Source organism: Poecilia latipinna, unplaced genomic scaffold (genome assembly GCF_001443285.1).
Source record: "Poecilia latipinna isolate Pla-1442-1.1 unplaced genomic scaffold, P_latipinna-1.0 Scaffold1026, whole genome shotgun sequence".
Taxonomy (NCBI): Eukaryota; Metazoa; Chordata; class Actinopteri; order Cyprinodontiformes; family Poeciliidae; genus Poecilia; species Poecilia latipinna.
This window is the reverse complement of record NW_015113642.1, coordinates 48,310-72,220: the sequence shown is the minus strand read 5'-3', so window position 1 is coordinate 72,220 and position 23,911 is coordinate 48,310. Positions and strand designations below refer to the sequence as shown.

The 23,911-nt window shown below is 37.4% G+C and overlaps 1 protein-coding gene across 3 annotated transcripts in view; it reads right to left on the bottom strand.

Annotated features, from left to right (window-relative positions):
* Positions 1-14,708, bottom strand: part of nlgn2a (neuroligin 2a) — a 145,971-nt gene extending 131,263 nt beyond the window's left edge. For 2 of the 3 annotated variants that reach the window (XM_015051042.1, XM_015051046.1), the window contains exon 1: positions 14,290-14,365. The gene's annotated coding sequence lies outside the window, so the exon portion shown is untranslated. Of the gene's footprint in view, positions 1-14,289; positions 14,366-14,633 lie in introns of those variants that run through there. The other variant, XM_015051044.1, reaches the window with a different exon arrangement.
* Between the last annotated feature and the right edge of the window lie 9,203 nt (positions 14,709-23,911).

Sequence of the window (23,911 nt, the reverse complement as noted above, 5' to 3'; positions counted from 1 at the left end):
CCGTTTCAGTGTATGACAGAAATGAAGGAACTGACCTCCTGGTTTAACTGGCTTTGAAGGGTCCTCTATATCATCGAAAGCCTTGTTATGCCCACTCCTCTTTTACGATTCCCTCATCTGTTCATTAGGAACCAAAGAGCTTCACCACAATTAGCGGCTGTAGGGCTCTGGGGAGACACAACAAGGTCCACACAGTCCTTCTGAGACCTTCGACACGCGGCCAGAAAAGGTTTGATGAAGTGCCTGGCCAGTTTCCCTCCCAGATGACCTGCGGTAGATGTGTTGATGGAGAGCCCAGAGAAACGGGAAGCAGCAAATCCAGCTCCGAGTGAAACTTTGGTCTGACACAAACAGAGCTGGTTGGAATGTGAAGGACATATTTACATTACTGTGGGCAAAGCAGATATTAGAGCCAGTTAAGAGTTAGGTTGATTAAACAAAACCCAAATTTGTACAAGTGATTTACCCTCTTACAGATTTCTTCTTTTTCTGCTTTTTGGTTACACCTGAATGTTTTAGATCATTGCATTTAATAAAATGTGGTTTTCAAAGGATGAAAGCCAAAATAAAAGTTACATAAACAGGCCTGATCTTGTTTAAAAGAGGAATTGCATCCCACAGCTTTGTATGACTTTAGTTAAATCATAATCTTTGATAGTCTAGTAGATTCGGTTCGATTGTGGACCAAAATTGGAACATTTGTTACATTTCAGCTGCTGCAAAATAATGGTGCGTTCACATCAAACACGTTTTGTACGTCTGGTTTACATTCAAATCTATGTCACAATCGCTCTTCCTGGCCTATTTGTCAGACATGTTGGACCCGGCAAACGCTCCAAACACACGACAACGGACCCTCGGCGCACTTCCACGCAGATTTTAATGTAAACCAGACGCGCCTAACGCTCAAAACGTGTTTGTTGTGAACACACCACAAAACGAACCAAACCATTTGAAAAGGCTGTTCCCCTCCCTGCCTGTGGTGGCGCTGCACCAAGAACCACTGATGAAAACAACACAAAAACCTGACGAAGACACTGAGCTCAACTTCCTTCTTCACGAAATGTAAACAAAAACGGAGTGGTGTCAGATTTTAGCAGAAAAATTAAAAGGTCTTTGGTAAAACATCAAGAACCATTTCTCCCGCTAGCGCTAGACGCTCACAATTTTTTTTGGTCATATTTACCCAGAATGCCCTGCACTGTAGTCCACTGAAAACACCAAAAATTATACTCCAGAAAGAGCAGCACTACTTCAACATATTCAAGTAGCCGACTAATAAATTACTCAATTTAGAGTAAAAAAGTGTTTGGTATAAAGTCTACTCAAGTACAGAGTAACTGATCAAATTATCAATCATTTAATACTTAAAAATTACATCATCAGATAGAACAAATTAGAAAGTTCAGTGGAAATGTATAACAATTCGTATAAGTAACAAAAAAATAACCAAACAAGGCAAAACTATTTTTTTTCCAAATCCGTTTCTTTCAATAAAAAAACTTATAAAACTTTAACAAAAGCTGCAGGTGTGTGTCTGAGTCCGGTGAAATGTTGGTTAAAACATGTTTGTTTTTCATTCACTGGGCAGAAAATCCAGAAAGAAAAGTAAGAGTAGAAATACTTCATAATAAAATTACTCAAGTAAAAGTAAAAAGTAGAAAAAAAATACTCCTAAAAGTACAAAAAAGTTCCTCCAGTGAATGTAATTGAGTAGATAATGGTAGTTAGTACGTGAGTTAATGTATAAGCTGCAGCTGTATGTCTGCGGCGTTGGGGCAAAACAGGAGCAGAAGCAGAGAAAATGTGGAGCAAAAAGAGGTTAAAGTGAAGAATGACAGAAGGCCGGTACTTATTGAAGGAACACAAGAGACGTAAACAGGAAAGAGAGTCAAGAGACGAGCATAAGAGGCCTTTCTCCATAATGATCTCAGAGCTCCTCCTAATTGGACAAATCTCCGGGTAAAGCGCCTGGCACTTTGCTCTGAAGAACAGGTCAGACGGAGGGGAAGGAGCGAGGCGGAAGGAAGGGGGGAAACGCTCACGGACACAAGGGCCCTGCCATGAAAAGGTCGAACTATGCCAGTGTAATGAATTGAGGGGTTGTACACGGACCTGAACCCGAGTCCCCGATCTGTACCGGCATTTATCCCTCATCCCGCCTCTCATGCCAGCGCAATCCTGTTACAAATCTACAAGGAGCTGAGTCCACGGAAATTCAGAAAAATGTTCAGGAGAGGTTGGATCCTGGAGGGTCGGGAGTGGAAATGAAAGAAACCTAAAAGAATTGAAGTAATATGGTGAAAATTAAGATTTGTGGTCAGAAGCTTTGAGGAGCTCCAAGTGCGCTGCAAAATAAGTAAATCTTATCAACTATTTTTGTCTAGTTTCTAATGCAGATACCTGAAATAAGACAAACTAACTTCAAATATAATTTCAGCAAGATATAGAAGCATGTTTTAAGTCAATAATTCCTTAATATCAATGAAAAATATCATATAAGTGAAATAATCTGCCAATGCAACAATATATGTTTTCCATATTACAAGTTGCACAACAAAGAAAGATATAAAGAAAAAAAAAATATCCACAAAATAGACCAAAACGTCCATATAGACTTTATTCAACTGAACGTTTACAAACCAGTGAAGTAAATTAGCACGTTAGCATTTTTAATCGAGGGGAAGCTAATGCTAAGTACGCTAAACATTTTCAAAATTAGCCAAACACTAAACGAAAAATGAACTCCGATGTTAGCGTATTATCAGAAGTTTGCCTACTGATTTTCATTATTGTGCTTTTGTTTTGAATATTTCCTTTAGGGCTTGCCATATTTGGATTATTATTGCTAGAAAGGTCTTGCCATACCAGTTCTTCCCTTTATGTTTAGTTTCTTTGTTTATTCTTATGTTCTGCTCTGTTTTCCATTTGGATTCGGTTTTCTTAGGTCAGCTTCAGTCTTTCTGTGTTGGTTTGTAGTTTCTTTGTGTTTATTATTCACCTTCCATCAATCTGCTTGTTCGCTCTCCTCCACAGCTCCGTAGTTTCTTGATTAATTCGCCTGCATTCAGTGGCATTTTCCTCCGTTTTACTCTGTTCTCATTGTGCAGTTTCTGTAAGTTTTTACAATTAAAACCTCCCTCATGTTAAACCCCCTCATGCCCAGGCAGATTTTATTTAATCCAGGAGTTGCCATCTTTTTAATCACAAAATCAGAGACAAATCAAAACAAATTATAGGTTTTTAGCTTGATCGCAGGTAAAATAACCCCTGTTAAATATCTCTAGCTCAACTTCTGATATCTTCTGTAAATTATTTGACTTTTTCAATTGTTGGAAAATAAACACCCTTAAAAGTGAGACGCAGAAGTCAAACAGTAGAACCGGCTAAATCCGCTGACGCTGCCCAGCCTTCCTCCGTCTCCTCGTCCGTAAATCACATTCCCAACTGAGATAATGTCTGGAAGTTAAAGGGAAAGTAAAAAAAAGAATTAAAGTTCTGCTGACTTGCGACCTCTTCCTCCATTTCCCCACATCCAGTGTTTTCACGTCTCTGGAGGTGAAACTGTAATGGAAAGAGACCGTTTCGTTTTGGCACCGTGGGAAGTCTCGTTACCGTCTTCCAAGGCCTTGGCAGCAACAACCCGGCTCACTCAGATGTCTGAAAACTTCACACGCCAACGTACATCCCTGAGAAGCAAAACATCACTCATTAAGCGTTAAAGCGCTGAGCATGTGATGAAGGTTAAACTCTAACTAAGGCTAATTGGAGTGGCAACACCCTGTTAGACTCAAACTCGCATGTTTTACACTCTGGCTGGATGTTTGAGGTGAACAGATTCGATTCTCGAGGACAAATCCTGCAAACATTTTAATGTTTTTTTATTTCACAATACAACTACAAGCGTCTGTGTATTTTAGACTCTCTAATTAAACACTTAAAACCACTTTCTACTCACCGCAGACATTTTTCTTCCATTCCTCTAAACAGCTGAATTTAATTAGCAAATCAATCTTAATTGAATATATTTTTTACTTTTTGTCCTGACTGCCTGTTTTTGCTTGTATTTGTTTTGTTTGCTTCTTAAGCTTCTCTTACTTGGTTTAAAATGAAACCGAGTTACATTCAGCAATTGTCTTTTTAAAATAAAAATAATACATAGTTATTAATAGATTTGGCTTCTTTAATTAAAAAGGCAATAAAAATACATCATTCCTGCCACAAAAACAATGTTAAGCTTATTTTCCAACCCAAAATTATGCATTACTTAGAGTTAGCTTCCACATTAAGATCCAATTGAAACCCAAATAAAGGTTCTGATTGTAACACGACTTTGTGACATACTTGTGTAGGATGTTTATTAAAACTTTTATCTCTTTTAGCTATAGTTAAACCTAAAAAGGGAAGGAAAGTCACTCAAACTAATTTGGTGGGTGGGACTAAGTGTGTTTTAACCCCTGATAATCTGGTCGAATATGTTTGATTACGGACCAAAATTGCAACATTTGTAACATTTTCAGCTGCTGCGGAATAAAATGAACCAAATTCTTTGAAAAACTTGTTCCCCTGCTCGCCTGTGGGGGCGCTGCACCGAGAACCACTGGAGGAAACGACACGGAAACCTCTGAAGAAGACACTGATCTCAACTTCTTTCTTTACAAAATGCAAATAAAAATGGAGCTCTCTCTCTCTCTCTCTCTCTCTCTCGTATATATATATAAATATATAAGCTATAGCTTGAGATTTTAGCGATTGTGGGGTTTCTGTTTTGCCTTCACGAAAAGACCACCAATAATAATAATCAATCGCTAGATTAGTTTGTTTGTTTTGGTTGTATTTACCCAGAATGCTCTGTGTTGTAGTTCACTTCCTGCTTTCTGGTCTGCTTAGCGTTCACATCAGAGTGATCCAGGTTTTTAGGCGTACCAGAGTTCACTTTTTTGGTCGAATATGCCTTCACACCTCTCCAAACAAACCAGACTTTCTAAGTGGACTAAACAGCACTGGTGTGAATGCATCTTAAGAAAGCTGATATGATCTAATCACAAACTCTCCCTTATTTCAAACTCACAGAAGCTGCTTCAGCATTGCGAGAGCTGTAATGAACGGGTTGCTGTTCTATGAATGACTGAGGTCGCACATGCTGCGTCTCTAAATATAAAGACAAACAAAATGAAAGCGCGTCTTTGTGGGGCCGCTTCCAAAGGGGAAAAGAAGCAGGAAAAGTTTTCCAGCGGTTTGCTTTGAGCCACCGTCTGCTATCGTCATGTGAGAGCGTAGCGCCGCCGGAGAGGAATTTACTTCGCTGATCCCGACAATAACGGCAGCGATCATCGTCCGCTGCGCATCATCAGGCGCCGGAGTGTAGCGCCGACATTTTTGGACTCATTCATCACTGTCAAGACTTTGCTTTCCTTCATAAGCACAGCAAACACACACACACACCCAAAACAGAGGAGAATGAAGCGAGAGCCTGTCAGCCAGGAGACATCCTAATTCACTGTGTGAAGCGGTCTTTATGTTTTTTCATTAGCATCCTGCCATCAGAACAGCCGACGCCCGGCAGCTTAACAAAGCCGGAGCTGCAGCCTGACAGCAAAGAAATGCCCTGTTTATTTAAAAAGTAAAAATCCCCCAAAATAAGACCAAAAGTCAGGCATTCAGTGACAGAGAACAAAAAGTACCTGATGGTTGGTGCCTCTGAACAACTGGGAACTAAATAAACAGGTTAGTTTGAAGTTATTCTGGTTTTTACTGTAAAACAAAAACGCTGTAAATGTATGTGATTTTATTCTTTCACCATTAATATACAGACCCATTCAATAAGTACAAGATTTTTTACACAGATAAATGTTTGAAACTCTTTATTTGTACATTAAAATTAAAGTGTTTCAACTAAAAGTTAGTAGAAAATTCAAGGGGGAAAAATTACAGTTAATAATTTGTGGGGCTAAAATAAATTAATACTCCCTAAAGTCATTTATAACCGACTATTTTTTGTGTCCAAAACTGTAAACGTACACTTCGAAAACACAAAATCTTACCAAGTGATATCTTATTACACTAGAAATAAGACAAAACAACCTTAAAAGTAGCTTTTTAGAAAAACAGGAGCTTGTTTAAAGTCAATAGTTCCTTAATATTGATGGAAAAGTACTTTTAGCAGTTTTAGCAAGTCATTTTTCCCATCTTACAAGTGAAATAATCTGCCAGTGGAACCAGTACTTTTTAAAATTAATATTAAGAAATTATTTACTTAAAACAAGATCCCACATTTTGAAAAGTTACTTGTAAGTTTGTTTTGTCTTATTTTAAGTGTGATAAGATATTTGTACTAGAAAGTAGACCAAAAATACTGGTAAGATTTTGTGTTTTTGTAGTTTGGATCCAAAATATTAACGTCGTCTGGACTGAAGGTGTGAGTTAGGTTCAGTTAGTTTCAAACGGCGACAATCAAAACAGCTTATGTCAAAATTGGGTGCTGGGCTAGAGCGGGCGCCAAAACTATGGGGTAAAAATTATTTCTCCAGCATTTTCTGTCTTTACCGGCTGTTAGTGGGAGTGTAAATAATGTGATTTACAACAGAGGCTCGCCTTTAATGTGTTGGATAGTACAAAGTAGCGCCCCTGTGCCAACAGATGGGCATCAAGTGGGCAGCGGCGGAGCCAGCGCTGCAGAGCCTCGTTACATCCGAGTGACGGAAAAAGAGGAGCATGTGTGTTTTGTAACCAACCGCAGAGATGACACTCCAGCCAACGCTGCTGCTGCTGCTGCTGCTGTCTGTGTCTGCATTACCATTCAACTGGTCCCTCTCCGGCTGGTTGTTAGGGGTTTCAGCTGACAGCTCACACTAATATATGTGGCGGCGCGACAGCCCATACTAATGCAGGAGCAACAACAGGGAAGAGGTAGCATATAGTGGGTGTTAGCGCTGCAAAATAGAGATTGTAGTATGGTAATGCTGTGGCACTTCTAATCTTATTCTCCCTGCTGAATATATAGTGCTTTTCATTGCATCTCTTCTTCGCTTTCTTCTTCGCTTTCAAAGGGTTTTTTTCTTATTTTACCCTCAACAGCATTGCTTTCTGACCTACGTATTTGCAGCCCTTTATACAGCCTCCGAGCTTGTTTTCAGTGTGAAAGGTTTGCCATTAAATTTGTACAACAGTCTACCAGGGTTATTGTATATGGGGAAAATGGAGGAGTTCATTTCTGTCAAAAAACTCAGAAATGTTGAGATTAATCTCAGCAATTTTCTAGAAAAAAAAAAAAAACTCTGCGTCTAAAAGGTCAAATATTTGCTAGAAAAAACCCAGAGATGTTGAGATTAATAACATAAATTTTCCAGAAAGAACTTGAAAATTTATGAGTTTAAAAAGCCCAAAATTTGCTAGAGAAAAGTCAGGCATTTTTAGATTAATCTCAAAAAATTTCCAGAACAAAATGTGAAATTTCTGAGTCTAAAAAGTCAGAAATTTGCTAGAAAAAAAAACACAGAAATGTTGAGATTAATTGCATTTTTTTTTTCAGAACAAACTTGGAAATTTAAGAGTTTAAAAAGTCCAAAATTTGGAGATTAACTTGAGAAAATTTCCAGAAAAAAAACGAGGAAATTTCTGAATTTAAAAACTCAGAAATTTGCTACAAAAAACTGAAATTTTCAGATTGTCAGAATTTTTTTTAGAAAAACCAAAGAGTTGTCTGATGAAATTGCAAAAAAAGAAAGCAAGGGGAAAAAAATCAATTAAAATTGGATTGGTGTGAAAAAAGAATTGGAGATTTTATTTTTAAGATATATCACTGACCTTGAGACACTGTCAATACCAGAGCTCGTTTACTACCTCCATGAAGACGTCTATACAAAAAGCCACCAACATGATTGATACAGGTAGACGTTCAAATAAAAAAATGAAAATGGAGGGAAGTCACCCAGCTGGCCAGAGGGATGAGCTGCAAAGCTCCGAGCAACACGGATTCTGCGCGTTACGTCAATCTGATTGGCAAGAGAGCAGGATGTATTTAATCCGGGCTGCTGCTATTTCCAACCACGGCTGATTCAGCTAAATCTGTTTCCGTGCTTTCTGTTCAGGACTCATCAAATCCCATTGTAGTACTGCAGATTTATTTATATCTTTTGAACAAATAACGATTTTAATCTCTGGAAGCTTTTTCTGTATACATGAGGAGGAGCGGCTGAGCTGTAACCCACCTGCACCGTCAACATCGCAGTGATCTGGGTGATTTAGACGTCTCTGCTTTGGCTTTTACGTTGCCTGTTTAGGTTTCGTCAAATACAAACCCAACTGATTTTATTGAGATTTTACATGACAGACTGTCACAAAGTTTTGCATAATAATCGAGTGAAAGGAAAATGCGAAAATGAGTGTTTTAACTTCTGATGGTTCAGTAAAATCCGTTCGATTGGGGACCAAAGTTGAAACATTTGTTGCATTTTCAGCTGCTGCGGTTCTCTTTCACACCGCACTGTGTCAAACAAACCAAACCCTTTAAAAAACCTGTTCCAGAGAAAAATGTTTATCAGAAATTAAAGTTTATTGATCTCCAAGAGGGTGTAATTGCATAATTATGCCATTACCATTATCTTATTTAGAAGTGGTCTAAAAACAACAATATAGTTATTTATTGCAGTAACTTCTGGGACAATTTATCATCCACCAAATTTGTTATCGTGACAGGTAGTATTTGGTTGTATTTACCCAAAATGCCCTGCGACGTGGTCCACTTCCTGCTTTTGGTGCGGTTTCCAGTCCGCTTATTGTTCACATATGCTTAGAGTTCACTTCAACCGAACTGGGAGCGAGGTTTTTAGGGAGACAAGTCTTTGCTTTGCTTGGTCGATTCTGCGTTCATACCTCCACAAACAAACCAAACTATCTAGACAAACGATTAACCGGATTAAACCGGTCTGGTATGAATGAGCCTTTGGAAAACTTGAGAAGAGGTAAAGGAACGACTCTCCTTATATGATGAGCCATCTCAGTTTTCTCAAAAAGAGCAACAGAAATTAGTGACATAACCATTTAGCGACTGTTGCCAGTGTGAATGTGACCAGAAGCCAACATTACCAATGTCACAACAAAACAATCCCACCACAGATGATTCCTCTCATGCTGCGAAAAGTGATTATCCAAAGGGAATCATGAAGATATTCACGTTGTTGAATAAGAAACGCTGCAGCACTGCAGTCAACCGATGTACAGAGATCAGATCATTTTTTAATGTCTTTGGAGGCTTTATAAATGTTGTCGCGTGGCAGAGCACACACACACACACACACACAACACACACACGCAGGCCAAATGAAACAAAAATGAACTTCTGATTCGAAATCTATACAAGGACTCTTCTTCCTAAGAGGCGTTGCTATAGAAACAGCACAACAAAGGAGTGTTCATTTGCTCCAAGAATGGAAGGAAACGGCCAGGTTCACTTTGCACCTAATGAATGAATCTGCCACAAACAGATGGAGACGAGAAGCAAATTAACACGTCAGAATCAAACGCAAGGAAGGAGTCGGACTGAACGGGTCCAGGAAGTGCAAATCATGGTTCAGCTCTGCTTCAGATCGCTGAGAAAGAAGCAAGCACGGCCGAAATAAAAATCCATGAGAGGGAAGGAGATCCTGAACGGAAAATTGGTAGGAAACAGTAGTGAGGCATGGTGGTGGCTGCATCATGCTATGAGGATTCAAAGAAGTATGGCAGAGGAGCATGGCCATCCATGAAGAAAACCTTCAAGAAGGACAACCCTAAATGAAGCTAGGCAGAGCTGCAATGGTTTAGATCAAAGTTTCATAATCATACAACCGTTTATTTCTTCTTAGAGGATTTGTAAATCTGCATTTTATCTAAACTGAAAATCTCTCAAATTTACCTGGTAGATTTGAATTTTAATACCAGATGTGCCTGATAGTGCATAGGTAATTTAAAAAATTCAATTCTGAATCTGAGAAAAAAAGTCTAATCTATCAGATTAAAGTGAAAATTGTGAGAAAAAACTCTGAGCTTTGAGATTAAAGTCAGAATTTTGAGTTGTAAGTTAATTTTTGAGAAAAATCTGAATTTTGAGACGAAAGTCAAAATTGTCAGAAAAAAATCAGAATTATGAGATTAAAGTCAGATTTTTGAGAAAATTTTGAATTTCAAGATTAAAGTCTAAATTGTCTACACAAAGTCCGAATTTTAACATTTAATTCAAAATTGTGAGAAAACAAGTTAAGATTGTGAGATTGAAGTCAGAATTCTGAGTTTAAAGTCAGGATTTCTAAATCAGAATGAGAATACTTTTGGTCCTCACCCTCTTCCGTACGAATGCGCTACTTCATAATGTTCATTACAAAAAACATTGATCGAAACATGAAAGCTTTTTTGCAAAACAGTATAAAAAACTATTCATGATTTTTTTATAAACTCACAATCCTGCTCTGCTCTGTGATGGAAAACCCAGAATAAAACAAATAAAACAGACTGCAGGCTGAAACAAATCAGCATTTGTAATAACTGGACAAATTAAAATACTCTGCAGCCACAAAAGGAAAACCAACTCCTACAGACGTCATAAAACGATTTGATTACTTCCTGTCGCCCGTTGCTGGTTGGACCCAAACTCTCTCCCAGCAAACGGTTAGCCGTGTTTTTCCTGTTTGCATTCACACCAAGAGAGCCACAGTTTCTGTGCGATGCTTCACCTTCCAGAGGGTTTTATGCAAATAGCTCTGGGTGATGCAGCGCGGCGCTGAAAGAGGTGTTGGCCTACAAGTGAAAGCATTTTTCTGCAGAGTGTTTACTTTAATACAAGTGCACTCACTCTGAATTATTCTGAAATAACTCGTTCTACATGAATTGGCGAACAATCTTTTTTTTTCACTTTGCAGAAAAATACATTTCCATCTAGCTGCGCAGTTCATGGAAATCACAGATCTTTCAATCAGCCACAATTACTCAGGATTCAGGAAAACATCTTAGGAGGAAATCCAATGTTTAATGTAATTAATTGCATATAACAGGAAAAATATACATTTGACAAAACCGCTGATTGATGGGACAATTAATCTAGAACAAACACAACTGCCGTTTTTATTCATTCTTTACTTTTCGCTTTGGAGTTTGTATGAATTTTTAATTAGTAAATTATGGCTTCCTGTTATCATGGGGTAAAATTATGACATCATACTCTTCAAAATAGGAAAGACAAGCGAGTGAGCTGCATGTTAATCTTCATAAGAAGTCAGAAAATGGTGACAAGAACATTTTTACTCATCAAAGCTTGCTTAATTGTGACTATTTTTGTGAGCATGCTCAGTGAGCTGGATGGTAAAAAAATAAAATCTCCATAGCAACCTTTTTTTTCAAACTTTGTACCGGGGATTTTTCTTCTACTTTTTGGCTTTTTGGCTTTCGGACATCTGTTGTGATCTGCTACAATGCGTAACCATGGAAACAATGTAATTGTTTTAACAAGTGGGACTAAATAACCCCTGAACTACGACCCCAAACCTCAGAGGAGGTCTTCCCAATCGGTTATAATGAGAGAGAATCTTATCCCCTACTCCAACATCTCTCTGCCCGAGTTTCTAACCAAACGTAGAGATTTACAAAGAAGCGGCAAAAGCAAATGAGATGGATTAGCAGTGCTTTCCAACAGCTGCTGGTGTCATCCAGGACGTTTAACTGAGGAATATAGTTTCTGCTGTTATCACACGCTAAAGTCTTCAGTCAGAGGCCTCTTGGGGATCGTTTGCAGACTGACTGCTACTGCGAATCACAACAAATCTGAAAATATTTTTAAAAATAAGACTTAGGACAGCATTTCATTTCCCTTAGGGAATTTAGCTGAATTGAAATGATGCCCTTGAATAAAATTCACTGCCCCAGTTGGCTTTAGAAGTCACCCACTTAGTAAATGGAGTGTTATTGAACTGAACTGAATTGATTTAGACACCATTTGCCAAACACTTGTTCAGGAGCCAATTAGTTCAATAAAATGTGAGGTTTTAACTGGAACCATTTCCTATTGTCAGATCTAAGATTGAGGAATAAATTGGTGAAAAAACAGCTTAGCACCACTGCTTAGCACGGTAGAGGATCTGTGGTGCTGTGGGCCCATTTAAAGTTGGCCCTAACTTAATTTTTCAGTGTGAAATTAAGCAAAATTAAACAAATTTATATTGTTGCCCGGGGTGCCAGCAAACATTCCCCGTTTAGTTTCTCCTGCCAGGTGGAAGAAATGAACAGCAGCCCCTCCCTGAGAATCTGCTCTTGGCCTCGCTAATTCATCCAAACAAGAATTTAATTTCTCCAACACTCAACCGTCACTATCCTCCAGATCTCTGCTTCTCTGAGAGACTCCAGACCCCTAGAGTTCAGGAACTGCGACCGAGAATCAGGGCCGCCTTAGATAGAACAGGAGGAGAACATTTCTGCCAAAACGTTCAAAAGGAAAAGGAAATTTCTGATCTTAAAAACTCAAAAAATTGGCTAGGAAAAAAAAACTTAAATTTTGAGATTAAACTCAGACATTTTCTAGAAGAATGAAAATTTCTAAGATTGAAAAGTTGAACATTTGCTAGGAAAAAAAAACAGAAATTTAAAGAGTAATCTCAGAAATTTTCTAGGAAACGATAAAATTTCTGAGCTTGAAAAATCACAAATTTCCTAAAAACGTTTCTTTAGACTTTGAGATGAGTCCCAGAAATTTTCCAAGAAAAAAAGAAAAAAACAAGGAGCCTGAAAATTAGAAAGATTGCTAGAAAAATCTGAGATTTTGAGGTTAATCTCAGAAATAAAATAATTTTGGAAATTTCTGATTTGAAAAGTGAAACGTTTGCAAGAAAAAAAATCATAGTTTGAGACTAATCTCATAAATTTTCTAGCATTTTTTTAAATTCTGAGTTTCAACAGTGAAAAATTTCTAATTTTTTATGAAATTTCTGACTGCAATCTCACAATTTCATTTTTTTCATTTTTTTTTTCTTTTCAAACTGAGAAGTTTCCATGTTTTTCTGAAATTTTTTTAAATTTTTTTCAAAATTTCTGATTTTTTTTAAGCTAATATTTCACTTTTCAAGTTCAGACATCTTCATGTTTTTCTATAAAATTTCTGAGATTAATCTATTTTTTTCTATCAAATTTGTAACTCTTTTAGCTCAGAAATTTCCCTGTTTTTTTTTCTTGAAAATTTCTGAGACTAAAAATTTCTGAATTTTTTCTATTAAATTTTTGACTTTTTAATATAAATTTCTGCACTTTTCTAAAAAAAAAAATAGAAATTTATCTAAAAGTTTCTGATTTTTTTATTTTATTTTATTTTTTTTTGGTAGCAAATTTCAGACTTTGCAAGCTCACAAATTTCCCGTTTTCTTCCAGAGAATTTTTTTACTTCAATCTCAGAAATTTTGAGATTTACCAAAAAAATTTCTGGAAAATTTTTGAGACTAATCTCACAATTTCTGAGATTTTCTTTTATTAAATTTTTGACTTTTCGGGCTCACAAATTTCCCCATTTTTTTTCAGAACATTTGTGAGATTAATCTTAATATCCCAGAGTTTTTTGGCAGAAATGTGCTCCTCTATTTTCCGTCTGTCTACGTTGACCCTAATGACATCTGCTTTGAAAATTTTCCATCTCCTTCCATTAACGCCAGAGGAGCGGCTCCTCTCCGCTGGCTGCCAAAACGCCCGCTCCAGAGCCAGGAACAGAGCTCTTCTTGTTCCGGCTCCGCTCCTCCATCCAGCAGGGCCCTGCAGATCCAAACGCAGCTCCCCCCTCGTCCCCCACCTTCCTCCCTACAACAGCAGCCGCAGCATATAAATGCGCCCTATTCTTCTTGCAGTGTGTGCATTTATTTGTGTGTCATGTTCTCATGGCCGTGGCGTTTCCTGCAGGGTTCCTCTGAGTGAAAAACAGCAAATGAAGGCTTCGCTCGTATGAAGTTGAGGAATGATTCAGCTGTTGAAAGGAGGCTTTTGTGCATCCGTTCACTTGTAAATGTTCCTCTGTTTACCCTGGATAGTTTGTTGCTTCTTTTTGCAAACAATTACAGCAGACCACCATGATTTCTGCAAAGAAAGAGCGATGCAAGAAGGCACGCAGATGAGCTCAGCCTAATTAAAGGTACAGGAGATGCATTTTTTTCCTCTAATTTATGGGGAATAGCTCACCTGCATGCTGCTTCCAATTCCCAAACCCCTAAGCGACTAGTTTCAGTCCAAAACTTGACACATTTTTTGTGAAAATATGTAGAAATTCAGGTGTCAGTGTAAGCCTACCTGTTAATCTGTGAGCCACTGCTGCAGGTCTTCGTCTTCCACCACAAAAAAAAAAAAAAAAAACAGCCAAAAAAGTGCCTCATCCAAGGTTAAAAAGAAAAAAGAAAAAAAACTGGAGGTAAACTAAAAATGCAACATCTAGGCTGCTCTTCCTCTCTCAATCCAGCTGCAGGTGGGACCCCATGGTAAAAACAGAAATTAACGGGTCTCTACAGATCGACTCGCTCCTCAGTGGATCCGCGTTTGATTTTTATCTTTAAACTAATCAGGAAGCACATTTAACAGCTGAACTCCTGATTAGTAATGATAATATGTATAATTCCTGCCTCTGTGGGAAGTATCACCTGGGCTGAGCGGCGGTCTCAGCTGTCTGTCTGCGGCTGTAACTCCCCGTTTTCAGTCACCGGCGGTAAATCCACGGTAGTTTCCCTTCACAGCGGAGCTCCGGCGGAAGGCGTCGGCTTGTCGGAGCTCATCCCGGCGGACAATCAGTTTCCCGGCGCTCCGGTTGCTGCTACTCCTGCTGCCGCTGCTGTCGCTGAGGATGCCTCGACCGCTCCGGCTCCCGCGAACGAGCGGCGCGCTCCCGCCGCCGCGGTGTCACCCTGGCAACGCTTTCCTCTGACCTCAATACGGCCGCGTTTCCCGTCCGACGCGCGGCGGGTTTTTAACGGCGAGCACCGTTAACAGATAGGCCGCCTCGGTTTTTATCTGAGGGCTGGGAGGGGAAAAAATTTACAGCCGGCAGGGTTTTAGTTTTATTATTTTGTCTCTTTCCGCCATACCTCCCTTCCTCTCCTCCACGCGCATCCATCTGCATCAGCGTGACGTCAGAGGACGTTTTAAAACACGCACGTTAATTTTTTTTTTTCTTTTTTTTTTTTTTTTTTTTTAGATTTTCCTTAGCTAGTTGTCTTTTACATTTAGCTACTTAAGGGCTCATTAAATAAATAACATAAATATTTTTATGGACAGCCATTTAATTAAAAAATAAATACATATGCTATTAAAATGAATTAATAAAATTTTCATGAAATAAACATTCCCATGGAATAAAACATTTAAAAATGAATGTTTATTTTCCCCCTCACGTTTTTTTTTATTAAAAATCTATTAATAAATATTGCATTAAATAAATAAATGTTCCCATGAAATAAAACATTTAAATATGAATGGATTTTTTTTTCACCATATTTATTTATTTATTTATTTATTTATTTCAGGATTTATTTTTTATTTAATTCAAGATTTTTATTAAAGAAAATGAACATGTCAATTTAAATGGTTTCTTTCTTGGGAACATTATTTATTTATTGGAGATGTGCCCCTTCAGTTAAACAAGCTAGGGGTTTTTTTGTTGTTGTTTTTCACCTTGAGATTACCACTACACTGTAAAACACTGTAAGTGGAGTTTAAACATTTATGCAAGCTCATTGCCTTAAAAAATTAAATTCTGAAAACTTAAAACGTTAGTATGTGTAACCTGTACATCGTAAATTTACACAATTCACTAAGTTGATCATTTTGAGTAAGTTACAGTAAAAACAGTAACTTAATTGTATTGTAAAAGCTTAATTAGTTCTGCTTACTGTTTTTTTTAGGCAAACTAAATATTTTTTTTAGTTTTCATGGAATTACCTGATTAAATAACATTAACTTGTGCAATTTTAGTGAGTGTAATTTAAGCTAACTTAATAAATCGGAGTATGTTGTAATTACTTGTGCATTTTGTTTGCTTCAATAAAATTGTGAATGTCTTATTTTACAATTTGAGCAAGTAAAATGATAAATGTCACATAAATGTTGGCATTTAATTAAAAAAATGCTTTCAACTTGACAATTTTGGCCCTCAGGACAAACAGTTAGGACTGAGAATAGATAAATAAACATTTTCTACATTAAACCTGCATTATTAATGTCCTCAAATGGCTGACTGCAGCAGAACTTACTGATAAAACTACATGTTAACCTTTCAAAATATTAAAGTTCTACAGCACTTGCTAAAATTAAATATTCAACATTTTTCACAGCGATTTAGCTTGACATTTAGGATATTTTTTTGAGTGCATATCTAAGATATTAGAACTTCTTATTGATATAAGCGATGTTGGCAGCGGCCCAGGGTGGCATAAGACAGGAGGGTGGACACGCACTGGTTAAAAAAATGAAAAACTTTTCTGTCAGTTTCAGTTTAAATGTCTAAATATTCTGTGTTTTGTGCTTCGCACTGATTTTCATCCCACCCAAGGATTTAGAAAATTTGCAACGTTTTAATTGAATAGTATGAATGCACAAAAGTGAAGAAAAGAAGACATAATCGCCTCCCATAACTATAACTCTTTAACATATCCAGATTTTTATAGTGGGCCTCAGACTTCAGCAGCTTGCACAATTATTAGTTTGATGTTTTTTCCCCCCTTTAAGGGATAATAACGCTGCTACATCTATCATGCCCGAGTCCCAGATCTCATCAGCGCAGATGGTAATGGCAGCGTGGTGGCAACACCTGCTCCTCTGGACCCAGCACAGCCACATGTCTGTCTTATTACTGAGGCCGTAACACAGCCAAACATCTGCCTCAGTCACTATCCCGCCGCAGAGTCATGCATCCACGGTCAGTGGGCTCAGGCCTGCCAGGAAAACCCGGCTCACACCGCAAAACAAGCCAAAATCTGTAGTCAGCTCAGCTGAACGGAGGCTAATTTGATTTGTTACTTTTCCCAAATCTGGGAAACAAGTTGCTCCTTCAATCATCTGAGGCAGGAAGATGAGGCGGAGAAAAAGAGAGGAGGGAATCTTCGACAAGGTGGCAACAAATCATCCATCCCATCTAGCCAAGGTTAGCAGATATGCGGCCTGTTTGTGTGTGTCGACATGTGCAGGAGGTGATGAAGTCCCGCTCTTGATAGTCCCTGTCCAGGTACCAGAGGTAATGGGCCCGACAGCTGAGCCCACATCAAGATATACTCATTTACCCGCACACCTCAGCTGCCCGTCCCTGATGGACAACACTGATAAAGTCTGGGCGAAAGCACATGCATCACACACACACGCACACACACGGTCCGTTTGGTGGCAGGAACCTGCAGCTTCACGGAGAACATGTGTAGCAATGTTTAGATAAGTTTTTCTCCTTTCCTTCTAGAACTTTGTAAAAGCTTGTTTTGCTTGTTTATATGGAGGACTGAGAGTGACAAAATTATAATAAACTACTTAAAAATGTATTAAGTGATATAACGTGTCCTTAAGTTAATATGCATAACTTTTTAGCGTTCATGTTTTTATAACACAAAATTGACACAATATTAAGAATTAAAACATTAAAGAAGAATAAATGTTAAATTACACACCATAACAAAATTTGCCTGACAATAAATTGTCCCAGAAGTTATTTCTATATCAATAATAGTTATTGATGTTTTGAGACTGTTTTTAAGTAATATAATGGTACAATAACGCAAGAACACATTCTCAAAGATCAATAAACTTTAAGTACTAATGAGCATTTAACACTGGAACTGGAAGACATTTTAAAAATATAAAAAAATAAAGTTTCTGTAAACAAAATTAAAAGAAAAAGGGTATTTGAGACCAAAGCACCAGACTTAAGACTTTTATCATTTAGGTTTTGGTGGAAAGAGAGAAAAGAGAAAAACAATAAATAATGCAAATGGAAATTATTGAGTTTGTTTTATTTTATCAAGCAAGTAATTGATTTATTGCTCATTAAGACAAGCCTGTATACAATTGGGTGAAAATATATTCTTATATCTTTAAGTACCATGTACTATTATTTAAATTACATTAAATACTTGAATTGATTCATTTATCTGATTTCTTTATAATTTCCATTCATTTTTATTTAAGTATTTATCCATCTTAGGGAGGACTGGAAGTGCCAAAATTCACAAATATGATCTAACTATATTAAAATGTGATAATTACAGTAATGTTTGGATCTTTCTTATATCTAAATTCTATGTTTATGTTTAATTCTGTCATCTTATTGTATGGAGCACCAAACTCCATACTTCTTAGCAGTTGTCAAAATTAAGAAAAAAAAAAATGTTAATGACCATGTTATTATTTTATGATAGTTTTTTTTTTTACAATAATTATGACTAACTCCTACCACATACCACCTTATCAGCTATTTCAATATTTTAGTCTCAGTTTTTTACTGTAATTTAAAAAAACTATGACAAGAAAATAGCTTTATCCACATTTTCCAGTTTTCATATTTTATGTTTGCTGCATTGTGCCTTCTGCAGCACATTTCATCCAATTGTGTTTCCATTGTTGCTGAGATTTTGCTGAGATTTCAATAAGGTTAATGTTCTGGGTACATTAGCCTTGACGTAAGTAAACTATATTTATGTAGCACCTTTTACAGGTCTAAAACTACTAAGTGCTTTACCATAAAACACAGAAGATAACAGTAACAGGATATATAACTTCATGCTGCATAGAAATATTTACGCTGGATAAATAAATAAGTATTTGGAAAATCAACACCTTCCACAATCTGGATGCCACCATTTTGAAACATTTAAAATGGTGAAATAAATGATAAAATGTAGCAGCAGCGAAAGTGGAGAGATTAAATTTGAAGTAATGTGCTGCCTCTTTTGTGTTTTGGCTGAAAGCCTTTCTGCTCATTCTGATCTGAATGGAGAAGGTCAAGATCCTTCTGATTCACGCACACACACAAAAAATGCTTTTACAATAATCAAGACATGAAGATGAATTAAAAGCATGAATAATCATCTACTTCTGCTTTTGATGCCAAAGTTCGACACTCAGAAATATTTCTCAGCTGACTAATCCACAAGAATGGCACTCAAGAACAGCAAGATTTCAGAAGTTTGATCTGCTATTCAGTTCTCTGAGGTAATAGTTTCACTCTTATCAGTTACTTTTTGCAGCAGTTTATGAAGGACGATTTTAAAGTGTCACTGACTCGACAAAAACAAATAAAATCTTTAAGAAGATGACCTACTCTGATTTAATTCTGTTTACACAAAAGTTTTTAATTATAAAAATGACTAGTCACAGATTACTATAGATGCAGTGTCGCTGTTTTTGTCTGTAGTGACCGAGTCAGACGCCATCTTGTGATGCAATGAGGGTAAGTCAAAACGTAAACAACTAAAACTGAATACAAAGACGTGGAGGAAGATTCCAACTGTGAATAATTTAAATAATTAGAAGAAGAAGAATGAAAAGCTTGCTTTCTTTCTGCAGGCAACATGTTACATCAGCTGATAATTCCTCCAGTTTGTCCAACAGAAATACAATACAGTTATACACTGGAAAAAAACCCTAGTTGAACCAAGTTACTTTAATTCCTTCAATTGGTAACAAGTAATTCAATTAAGTTTATCCAACTCAATTCATCTTTTTAAATAATGTAATTGATCAGTGACACTTTAAAAATTTAACTGAAAGAGTAGAACGGAACATCATCAGCGTAGAAATGATAAGACAGATCAGAAATCTGCTAAAAGGGGAAAATATGCAAAAGAAAGAGAATATATCCAGAGGCTGAGCCCTGTGGTGCCCCACTGAGAGGTTAAACCAGGGGTCCCCAAACTACGGCCCGTGGGCCGGATTTGGCTCGCCTCCACATTTGGTCCGGCCCCCTGAACAATACCAGAGAGCATTCAGATTTTTTTTCATTTACTGTATTTTCTGGTTTATATGTGGATTTTTCTTCAACCACCAGGGGGCTCTTTAGCAGGAAGTGTGTCCTGTAAATTGTGGGGCGCATTACTGCCATCTGCTTGACTTTTATGTTATTTAATCAGTACGGTTGTTTGTTAGCGGTAGAGCAGATGAACACACGTGTATGAACGCCGCATTACAGGTCGAGTTCTTCGAAGCAATGCCTGCAAGTAGCAGCTTATACTTCAAAACGAGTCTTTATATTAACATATGAGAAATTAATATGTTATAGTTACATTCCCTCAACGGAATATATACTAGTCAGTCCCAGTCACCGTTTCATTCATGGTTTTTGCCCATGTGCTTTCTGGGTAAAAATCAATCGAGAAAGCCCCCCCGCCCCCACCTCAACAATTCCGGCCCCCCACCAGAGAAGGGACAGGTTATGTGGCCCTTTAATGGAAAAAGTTTGGGGACCACTGGGTTAAACCATTCAAGATCAGAAATACTGACAGAATAATAAACTACAGTGTCAAAATCAGATGTAAGATGAATTAAGATTAAACGAGATGTAAAATATTTTCATCTTTTTTCAACTTTTCTCATTTCTGTGTTCCTCTTTGTGCCAATTCAAACAAACACACCTCTTAAAAACCACCATCGCTCATAAACGCACCTGGGCATTTAATGTTTCATGAAATAACAGCTAAATTCAGCGCTACAGCAGTCAAATGATTTGTTTGCTTGGAGGTGTTTGCAATAATAAGCCTTTGCATTCTCATAAAGCCATTAACCTTTCTGTCTGAGGGACACAGAGAACCCATAAAGCCCATTTTCTCTCTGCCTAATTTACTTCCCTGCAATCCAATTCAGGGCTGAACAACACAGTGTCCTGGTGATGAAAACACACAGCTGCAGATAAATAAGCACATATTCCCTCTGTGGGAAAATGACAGAGCCGCACGATGTCTTTAACTAGAGTTAAGGTCGACAATGAAGTGCCCTGTAGAAGTATTTCACTCCTCTTGAACCTTTTTCACATTTCATATCAACAAAACAAAAACTCTAATGTGTTTTTTTGGGGGGGGTATTTAATGATTCAGACCAACACAAAGTGGTGCTTCATTTTGAAGTGGAAGGAAATTGATGCCTGGTTTTCAAATTGTTTAATAAAAATCTGAAGATTGATGTGGATTTGTTACTTTGAAATATCGTTAGCATGTCATGAAGGTCAACCAGCGCCACTGAGGAATGATTTAGATCAATTTATGTTAAATTGGCCTATTCAAAGTCCAGATTGGAATGAAATGGTGCAAATGTTTCACAAAAATATTTACTAAAAGAGTAACAATCTAGAGTCAGCATACGTTCAGCGATCAGTCCCGAAATCTGGGTGTAGTGATGGACCTGAACCTTCAGAGTCACATAAAGACAGTTACAAAATCAGCCTTCTATCACCTGACGGACATTTCACTGGCTTCTCATATTTCAGAGAACACACTTTAAAATACTTTTGCCAGTTAATAAATGATTAAATGTCTCAGCACTGCAAAACACAAACTCTTGCCAACTAATTTAGGTCTGGTTGCCAGTGAAAATGTCTGTGTATTTGAAATAAGGCGAAACTAAATTACAGGTAACTTTTCAGAAAGATATATGAGCTCTTTTTAAGTCAATGATTTCTTAAAATTACAGAAAAAGTTCTTCACTTGTAACAAGATATTTTTCACACGGTTCAAGTGAAATAATCTGCCGGTAGATCTAGTTATTTTTCATCAATATTAAGGAATTATTGGCTTAAAAGAAGCTCATATAGCTTCCTGAAAAGTTACTTATAAGTCAGTTTTGTCTTATTTTAAGTGTGGTAAAATATTTGCACTAGAAACTAAACCAAAAATATTTGGTAAGATGTTGTGTTTTTGCAGTGTTTACCAATACATGTTTAAAAAAACCACCAGTTACATTTATTTATTGGGAATGTACTTTAAAACACTGGATTAAAAGTTGGATTCTTCAGATTTTTTTCCATGAGTGATGATGTTATTCCAGTGACAGGTATTTTGTATTTTCGGGCTTTTTTAAGCATCTTCACCAGAGATGTCGATAAGTTTGGAGCAGGAAGTTGCCAGGTTTGAACAGAGCCACTTTTAAACCAGTCAAAACTTCCACTTTCATCCAAACATAGCAGCATAAGCTCTTAATCTTGTTTCTTTGTTATTACTCACATAGTTAGCTGTCGGCGTAAATAGACGCACCTTCCATAGATGACGACGTTTAAAAAGGCAGGAGAGACAACCGTTTAATCTCTCCTTTTCATTGAAGTGCTAAGAAAAGAAATATCAGAATATGACGACGATATTGCTCCTTTTAGATAAAATAATTCCCCTTTCATGCTTTGAAGCTTAAGGCTCCTCCTCAGTCTGAGTAAATAATCCCGCTCCTTTACCTGCTGGAGATAATCTGGGATGCAAGAGACAGACCTTGATACCAGGAGGTAAAGAGCACAACAGGAGACCAACTACTGATCTGACTGACAGCTGGAAACAGAAAAAGGAAAAAATGTGAAGCTGAAAGTAATTTGGGAAATATTACAGAGAAAGGAGGTGGAAATTCAGAGGTTTAAAGGTGTGAACGCAGAGTCAGAGTTGAACGAGGGATAGATAATCGCTCCTGCAGGAAGATGAAGCTGCAACTGCTGGACATGTTTTATAAATTTCCTCCAGAAAGAGTCCAGATTTGTGATGCATAGAAGCTGAATGCTGCTTCTCTATGTTTGGTTCTGGTTCTGGTTTGGAAGACAGATGCAACAACAGCAGATGTTTACATTTACTTTAGTAACTTTTGGGGATGAAAAAGTACTTTTGACACCACTGTACGCTTTATTTTTACTTCAACACTATTATTATGAACTATTTCTACTCTTACTTGAGTAAATTTTCTGGATAATCTATCTAATGCACAACATCAGCAAACAAAGAAACATATTTTAATCCAAAATCTGTGGGACACAGACACACACCAACAGTTTATGTTGGAGTGAGACCTCTTGTTTGTACACAATCTTTGTTTTTCCTAACGTTTTTTTTTTTTTATCTGCTGAGCCATTTGAATACGAATAAAATACAATAAACTCTACATGTTGTCACTGTTTTGACACAGTAGGTATTACATTTTATGTAAAGTTTATTCAAATAAAGTTGAGGGGGAAAAAAAAGAAACTGCCATTTTGGTAGGTAGTTGCTATGACAACAATAAACAAGCCACAAGCTTAGAAAAAAAAAGTTTTATGTAAAGTATTTAAAAACGCATTTTCTTCTGCCTGAATCTATTTTATTATTTGTAGTTTTTTATATTAGTATTTTAAATGGCAGATTTGCATGTTGCTTTATATTTTTTCAGTTTGAGACATTATTTTAAAAAATATCCAATCAGATTATGAGATCAGTTGCTGTTTTTACCCTTTCCTGAGTAATTTCTTGCAAAGCTACTTTTTACTTTTACACGAGTAAAAGTAAGTTGAGGTAAATATGTAGAGCTCATTGAATTTTTTTCCTCCTCCTGCCTGAAACCACCATCCGACCTGCAGCCGCTCTTCATCCACTCGTCGCCAGATTGTTGGTTCAGCCAAAGTGTTGGATCACGATCTTTGGTAGCTTCTAATTGTTCACTCTTAGCTTTTGACACTCGTGTTGTTTTTGTTAATTGGACTCTTCCCAGCCTCCCTGCGCTGCCGGGTGATTACATGCCCACCTGCCTCTCTGCGTGCCGGTCTAATCAGTCTTCCACTATCCCCTCTCTCTGCGCTTCTCCAGCCGCCAAGCTTTATGGAGGAACTCTCTGGCTTCCATCCCCTCGGAGCAAACCGTCTGATTCATCATGAGTCTTCTCGCTCTTCATTAGTTGACCGAGTTGTAATTATTGAGACTCGTTTTTATGACACAGCTGCACTTTTCTCCAC